At 41.4% G+C, this 8,024-nt stretch overlaps 1 non-coding gene across 1 annotated transcript; it reads left to right on the top strand.

Annotated features, from left to right (window-relative positions):
* The first annotated feature begins 7,179 nt into the window (after nucleotides 1–7,179).
* LOC141722629 (small nucleolar RNA R71) lies at nucleotides 7,180–7,286 on the top strand. Its single transcript, XR_012575639.1, has one exon. It is a non-coding gene; the product is annotated as a small nucleolar RNA R71 (small nucleolar RNA).
* The last annotated feature ends 738 nt before the right edge of the window (nucleotides 7,287–8,024 follow it).

Below are 8,024 nucleotides of genomic sequence, written 5' to 3'. Positions count from 1 at the left end.
GGTCCACAAAAGACTTATGCAATGGTACCCATTTAGCGAGCGTTAGGTTAGCGGATCCCGGACTATAAAAGTCTTAGGTCACTAGGCACAAAGTCCCCTAAGAACTTAATAACTCGAATACCAAAGAGCCCACTCGTGATCAATTTTGCATTAACCATATTTTTCTTCTTTCTTTTTTTCCTTTCTTTTCTTTTCTTTTTTTTTTAATTTCTAAGCAAGTATGTTTCGCTCCATCTTGCTCAACCCTAGACTACTCGTATACAATACGAGCCGGCTACTAGCCATTTGACGCCTAGCCAAAACTAGCAATGAATTCCAATTTTTTTTCCAATTTTTATCTTTTCATATCTTTTATCATTAAGAGCCTATCATGCATTCTTAGTATAAGCAATAGATTAACCTCAAAAACCATCAAATCATTAAAACAATCTAGTCCTTAAGCATACTCTAAGACTTAGTGAAATTACAAGTGTTTCTAGCATGCATATCAACCTAAAAAGATTCAAAATCACTCTAACGCTATCATGACACTCGCATCAATATCGCATATTAATCGGTAAAGCCACACAAAGTGGTCATGGTCTACGCATGATAATTAAAGCTATAAATAAAAAAACTATATGGCAAAAATATGGCAAAAATATGCAACTAAATGAGCTAAACTAATCATGAAAATGCAACTACATGATACACACACAAATATGTTCCTTAACTACCACCCCCAAACTTAAAATCTTCACTGTCCCCAGTGAAGGTAATAGAAAGGAACACAGGGTATACCTACTCAGACGAATCATCATCATCATCACCCTTAGAGGGTAGAGTGTCAGGAGGTGGATAAGCAGAATCCTCACCATAAACGGGCCACTGGATGTTAGCTCCAAGGCCTCTAAATGCAGTCCCAAGTGCTTGGGTGAGCTCGTGCGTAAACTGACTCTGTGACTCATACATCGCATCCATCCTCCTGGAAAGCCTCCTGTACTGGACATCAGCCAATCCTAAACCATCTCCTCCCTGAGCTCTCGAAGAGCCTGCCTCTCTCTGACCCTGACTGGGCCTAGCCATGGCAGCACTAGCTGCTGGAACTCCTCCCAGAAGGCGATATCCTAAACCATGTGACTCGGGCTCTCCACCCGTCCACTCCTGTATCGCATTCAAAGTCAATGAATCAATAGGAGTGGCCGACATCTGCAACTGCTCATAAGAAAGCCACTGGACTCCACATGCCTTGCAAAGCTTCATGACAATAGAGGCATACGGGATAGGGTACTGCAATTTCCCCCTCAAAAACTTTAAAATCCCTTGGTAGATGAATTCACCAAGGTCCACATAATATTCATCATTCAAAATCCCCCATAACAATCTCGCCCTCTCCACTGTAACCTCATGTGCATGCGAAGAAGGAAGAATATTAGCACATATAAATACATTCCAAGCACGAGCATACCTGTTCATCGCGACAGCAGGGAAACTACGATAATCGTTGGATCCCCTTTTGAACTTCCACACTGTGTCCGGCTGACAGAGAGTAGCAATAATCAAGTCCAAATCAATGTCCTCAGGGGCCTTTGCATTCCAGTTCTCCTCCTGTGTTTTCCTTTATCATTGTCTAATAACACGACAAATCGCCTCGGGCTGATAATCAACAGTAAGCCCACGAACAACAGAAAACCCATTCTTGTCAGCCTTGGCGTTCGCATAGAACTCGCGAACAACACTCATCGGTACCGCCTCAGGTGACTCGCAGAATGTAATCCATCCATTCTCAGTAATCATCAACAGCAACTCACCATCCCTCCCTGATGGCAAGAACCCCCTCTCCTTCATAATCTTCTTAGTCAGAAGCTTGGTGTACTCTTCTTTAGCAGCCCTATCCAACAATCGGGGCCTCAGAGCAGTATTCCTTAAAGAATCAGTAGCCGTTAGGTTGGTGCTGCTGCTACCCACAGTTCGTGATCTCTTTGGGGCCATGAGAACTGAGAATAAGAGTTAGAGAGTTTGTCTTTGGTGTGTAGGAGAGATTTTGTAGAGTTAAAAGTGTGTGAGATGTGTATGTAGAGGTTGTATATATTTATAGGGCAAAATTAGGGTTAGAATTTGATTAGGAGTGGGAATTGTGGCTAAGTATGGGGGGAATTCGTGGGTTAATGGGTGATATGGCTTCTGTGAATTTTGTTTTTTCTGTTTTGTTATTATTTTTATAGGCTGAAAAATGATTTTTCAAAAATCAGGGTCGCATGCGGCCACCTGTCACCAGCAGGCGGGCGCGTGCTAGCACACGGGCGCCTGCTAGGCTTCTGGGAAAAAAAATTCTGCCAACTTTTTTCGGATTTTTTTGGGTTTTTGGATAAAGTACTAAATTTTAAGGTGTCCTATGGTCTCATATCTTGGGTTGCCTCCCAAGAAGCGCTTCTTGTACATCATTAGCTTGACGTAGAGTAATGCGATCAAGTGGACAATAAAACGGCACTTACCACTTCACCGTTTGTCGTATTCCCAAAATAGTGCTTCAATCTCTGACCATTTACTTTGAATGCTTGGCCCGGATCGTTCTCAAAAATCTCCACCGCTCCATGTGGAAACACAGTTTTGACGATAAATGGTCCAGACCACCTTGATTTCAACTTTCCAGGAAAAAGTCGAAGACGAGAGTTAAATAGAAGAATTTGTTGCCCCGGCATGAATGACTTAGGCGATAGCTTCCTGTCATGCCACCTTTTTACCTTTTCCTTGTACATTTTGTTGTTTTCGTACGCTTAAAGTCAAAATTCATCAAGTTCATTTAACTGAAGCATTCGCTTCTTTCCAGCTGCATCTAAATCAAGGTTTAACTTCTTCAATGCCCAATAAGCCTTATGCTCAAGCTTCGCAGGTAAATGACATCCCTTACCATAGACAAGTTGAAACGGGGACATCCCAAGTGGAGTCTTGTATGCTGTTCTATAAGCCCAAACAGCTTCATCGAGCTTCAAAAACCAATGTTTCCTTGACGGACAAACGACTTTCTCTAGAATGCACTTGATCTCTCTATTAGACACTTCAGCTTGACCATTAGTTTGCAGATGATAGGCAGTAGCAATGTGATGATTCACATTGTAGCGTTGCATCATAGAAGTGAACTTACGACTGCAGAAATGCGACCCTTCATCACTTATGATAACTCGTGGCGTTCTAAACCTTGTGAATATCTGCTTATGAAGAAAACTCAGCACTACCTTTGCATCATTAGTCGGTAGAGCTTTGACTTCTACCCATTTCGAGACATAATCGACTGCCAGCAAGATGTACTGATTATTGCAGGATGAGATAAATAGTCCCATGAAATCGATCCCCAAACGTCGAAGACCTCAACTTCAAGTAGCACATTTAAAGGCATCTCATTCTTTCTGGAAAGATTCCCAACTCTTTGGCAATGATCACACCTTAAAATAAACTGATGTGCATCCTTAAACAACGTATGACAGAAAAAACCTGCTTGAAGAATACGAGCTGCTGTCTTTTCACCACCATAATGTCCACCATAAACTGTGGAATGAAAGTCTCATAATATCCCCTCCGTTTCATAGAATGGGATACATCTCCTAATGATCTGGTCAGCTCCTTGTCTAAACAAATATGGTTCATCCCACATATACCACTTCACCTCATGCATAAACTTCTTCTTTTGAGCCGCATTCATATTAGGAGGCATTATATTGCTAACAAGATAGTTCACAATGTCTGCGAACCATGGCTCTTCCTCTTGAATTGCGAACAACTGCTCATCCAGAAAAGATTCATTGATCAATGTCTTATCAGGTGAAGTAGAATTGGGATTCTCCAATCTAGAGAGATGGTCAGCCACTTGATTTTCAGTACCTTTTCGATCCTTGATCTCTAACTCGAATTCCTGTAGTAAGAGAACCTAACGAATAAGTCTAGGCTTCGAATCCTTCTTTGAGACCAGATAACGGATGGCAGCGTGATCAGTGAACACTGTCACCTTTGTCCCCAGTAGATAAGATAAAAAATTTTCGAAATCAAAAACTATAGCCAAGAGCTCTTCTCAGTAGTAGTGTAGTTCAGTTGGGCTCCATTTAGCATTTTACTAGCATAGTAGACCACGTGAAAGATATTAGTCTTTCGCTGCCCAATAATTGCTCCCACTGCATAATCACTTGCATCACACATCATCTCAAAAGGTTCTCTCCAATCAGGTGCCGTAATAACTGGTGCGGTGATTAAACTCTTCTTGAGAGTCTCGAATGATGCCAAGCATTCATCATCAAATTTGAAAGGCACATCTTTCTCGAGCAAATTGCACAACGGCTTATATATCTTAGAGAAATCCTTGATAAAACGCCGATAAAAACCCGCATGACCAAGAAAGCTACGGATTCCTTTCACATAAATAGGTGGTGGAAGATTTTCAATAACGCCCACCTTGGCTTTATCCACCTCAAGACCTTTATTAGAGACCTTATGCCCAAGAATGATGCCTTGTTGCACCATGAAGTGATATTTTTCCCAATTGAGCACCAGATTGGTCTCAACACACCTTTTGAGCACCAAACAGAGATTATTCAAGCATTCATCATACGAATGTCCAAAGACGGAGAAGTCGTCCATGAATACTTCGACATTATTTCCAATCATATCAGAGAATATGGCCATCATGCATCTCTGAGAAGTGGCAGATGCACCACATAAGCCAAAAGAAAATCTGTGAAAAGTAAACGTGCCAAATGGACAAGTGAAGGTGGTCTTCTCTTGATCTTCTGGTGCAATGCAAATCTGATTGTAGCCCGAATAGCCATCCAGAATATAATAATATTAATGACCAGCCAACCTGTCAAGCATCTGATCGATGAATGGAAGAGGGAAGTGATCCTTCCTTATGGCTTTATTCAACTTCCTGTAGTCCATGCATACCCTCCATCATGTGACTGTTCGAGTAGGGATGAGCTTGTTCTTGTCATTTGCTACCACAGTAATACCTCCTTTCTTAGGTACACATTGCACGGGGTTCACCCAAGAATTATCGGAAATAGGATATATGATACCTGCGTTCAGCCATTTTATAATTTCTTTCTTCACCACTTCTTTCATGATAGGATTAAGCCTTCTCTGTTGCTCAACAGTCGGCTTGCTACCTTCCTTTAGCATAATTTTATGCATGCAGTACGAAGGGCTGATCCCTTTTATATCTGCTATAGTCCATCCGATGGCCGATTTGAATTCTCTCAGAATCCTCAAGAGCTTGTCCTCATCACTACCTGAAAGGTCAAATGCAATAATAACAGGAAAAGTAGATGCTTCACCTAAAAAAGCACACCTCAAGTGTTCAGGAAATGGTTTAAGCTCCAAAGTAGGTACTTCCTCAATAGATGGTTTGAGCTTTCCCTCAGCATTCTTGAGATCAATATTACCAAGAGATTCAAATGGCAAGTCTAACTTCCATTTCCAAGAAGAAGCATTCAGATATTGTAACTGCTCATTGCCTTCATCATCTTCACTGTCAAAATCCCCCAATAAGGCTTTTTCTAAGGCGTCAGACCTTAGCACATGATCAAGTTCTAAAATAACTGCAGAATCGACCAAATCCACCTTGAAGCACTCCTCATCTTCCATAGGGAATTTTATCGCATTGAATACATTGAATGTCACATCTTGATCTTGCACCCTCATAGTGAGTTCACCTTTTTGCACATCTATCAAGGTACGACCTGTGGCCAAGAAAGGTCTTCCCAAGATTATGGGAATCTTCTAATCTTCCTCGAAATCCAGAATGACAAAATCTGCTGGAAAGATGAGCTTGTCTACCTTTACTAGCACGTCCTCCATAATGCCTCGTGGGTATGTAATCGAACGATCAGCCAATTGTAGAGACATGTAGGTGGGCTTCAGATCAGGCAAATTCAGCTTTTTGAAGATAGACAACGGCATCAGATTGATGCTTGCTCCCAAATCGCAAAGGCACTTGTCAAATGACAACTTGCCAATGGTACAAGGAATGGTGAAGCTACCTGGATCCTTAAGCTTTGGAGGTAACTTTTATTGCAGAACGGCACTGCACTCTTCCGTCAGAGCAACGGTATCAAGATCATCCAGTTTCACCTTCCTCGAAAGAATACCTTTCATGAATTTCGCATAACTAGGCATTTTCTCAAGATCCTCAGCGAAAGGTATGTTAATGTGAAGTTTCTTGAACACCTACAGAAACTTACCAAATTGCTTGTCCAGCTTTTGTTTTTGCAATCTCTTAGGAAAAGGTGGTAGAGGATAGAGTTGTTTCTCCCCTGTATTACCCTTAGGCAGAGTGTGTTCAACAGTAATCTTCATTGGTTCCCCCTCTTTCTCTTTTGCTTTCCTTCTTCATCTACAACTTCAACTTCTACATCTTTTGCTTTTTTAGCATCAGCAACTTTTCCAGAACTTAAGGTGACAGCTTTGACTTGCTCTTTAGCTTCCTTCCTGTCTGGCACTTCAATATCGCTGGGAAGTGTGCCAGGTTGACGATTGAGCAAGGCATTGGCTATTTGTCCAATTTGATTTTCCAAGGTCTTGATAGAAACAACCTGACTTTTGCACAACAGCTTTAACTTCTCTAAATCAGCACTAGAAGGTGGAGCAGCACCTCCTTGTTGAGAATATGTTTGCCTTTGAGCAAATTACTGAAGTTGCTGGAATCCGGGTGGATTAAACTGTTTATTTGCAGCTTGCTGATATGGTTGCTGAACAGCATTCTGATTATTGCTCCAGCTGAAATTGGGATGATTTCTATTATTAGGATGATAATTAGCAGGCACGGGCTGCTACGGTCTCTAAAAATTGTTCACATACTGAACAGATTCATTAACAAGAGAATACTGATCTGTAGTATGAGAGCCTGCACAAAGCTCACAGACACTAGCTATTTGATTTATGTCATAGTTGGTTAAAGAATCGACCTTCTTAGACAGCGTCTGAAGGTGCGCTGTAATAGTTATAGCTGCATCGACTTACAAAATACCTGCTACTTTCCCAAACATCATCCTTTGAGTTGGGTTTTGATACTCATTTGCAGCCATAGTTTCAATGAGATTATAGGCCTCAGTATAGCTTTTGGCCCACAAGGCACCTCCAGAAGCTGCATCGAGCATGGGTCGAGATTGGACCCCCAAACCATTGTAGAAACCAGTGATCACCATCTAGTCAGGCATACCATGATGTGGACACTTTCTCAACATCTCCTTGTAGCGCTCCTAAGCTCCGCACATAGATTCTCCTGGTTGCTGTGCAAACTGAGTAAGAGCACTCCTCATAGCTATAGTTTTGGCCATTGGATAGAACTTCACCAGAAACTTTTGCGCAAGATCTTCCTAGGTAGTGATGGACCCAGCTGGTAACGAATGTAACCAGTCCTTAGCTTTGTCCCTCAGAGAGAATAGGAAAAGCCTCAGCTTGATAGCCTCATCAGTGACACCATTATCTTTGAAAGTACTACAGATCTCGACAAAATTCCTAATATGCGTGTTGGGATCTTCAGTCACTACCCCTCTAAAAGAAACAGAATTTTGCACCATCTGAATAGTGCCCGGCTTGATTTCAAAATTATTAGCCTCAATAGCCGGATGAATGATGCTTGACTGAATGTCATCAATTTTAGGCCGAGAAAAGTCCATAAGAGCTGGATCAGCTTGAGCTAGACGATCACCCATTATTTTAGCTTCTTTCTTTTCACTCTATTTATCCGAATCTTCAAAAATTATCTTTTTCGGAGAGTCAAGAGCTTTATCTGTTTCCTCAGCATTATCCAAATTTCTCTTGCGAGTGCGAGAACATGTTTGCATAAACGCTCGCTAGAGTACCTGAAATAAAACTGAAAGCAGTAAGTAACAAGTCTTAATCAATAAATCCTAATGACCACTGATGGAAAGTACATAAACTAACAAAATTAACACCGAGTCCCCGGCAGGGGTGCCAAAAACTTGTTAGGCACAAAGCATGCGCTAAATAAATCACACAAGTATACGCGTTTGCAAGTAATATAGAATGATTTCTAG

Source organism: Apium graveolens, chromosome 4 (genome assembly GCF_009905375.1).
Source record: "Apium graveolens cultivar Ventura chromosome 4, ASM990537v1, whole genome shotgun sequence".
NCBI classification, from domain to species: domain Eukaryota; kingdom Viridiplantae; phylum Streptophyta; class Magnoliopsida; order Apiales; family Apiaceae; genus Apium; species Apium graveolens.
The sequence above is the reverse complement of the archived record's forward strand: the minus strand, read 5'-3'. Positions and strand labels throughout refer to the sequence as shown.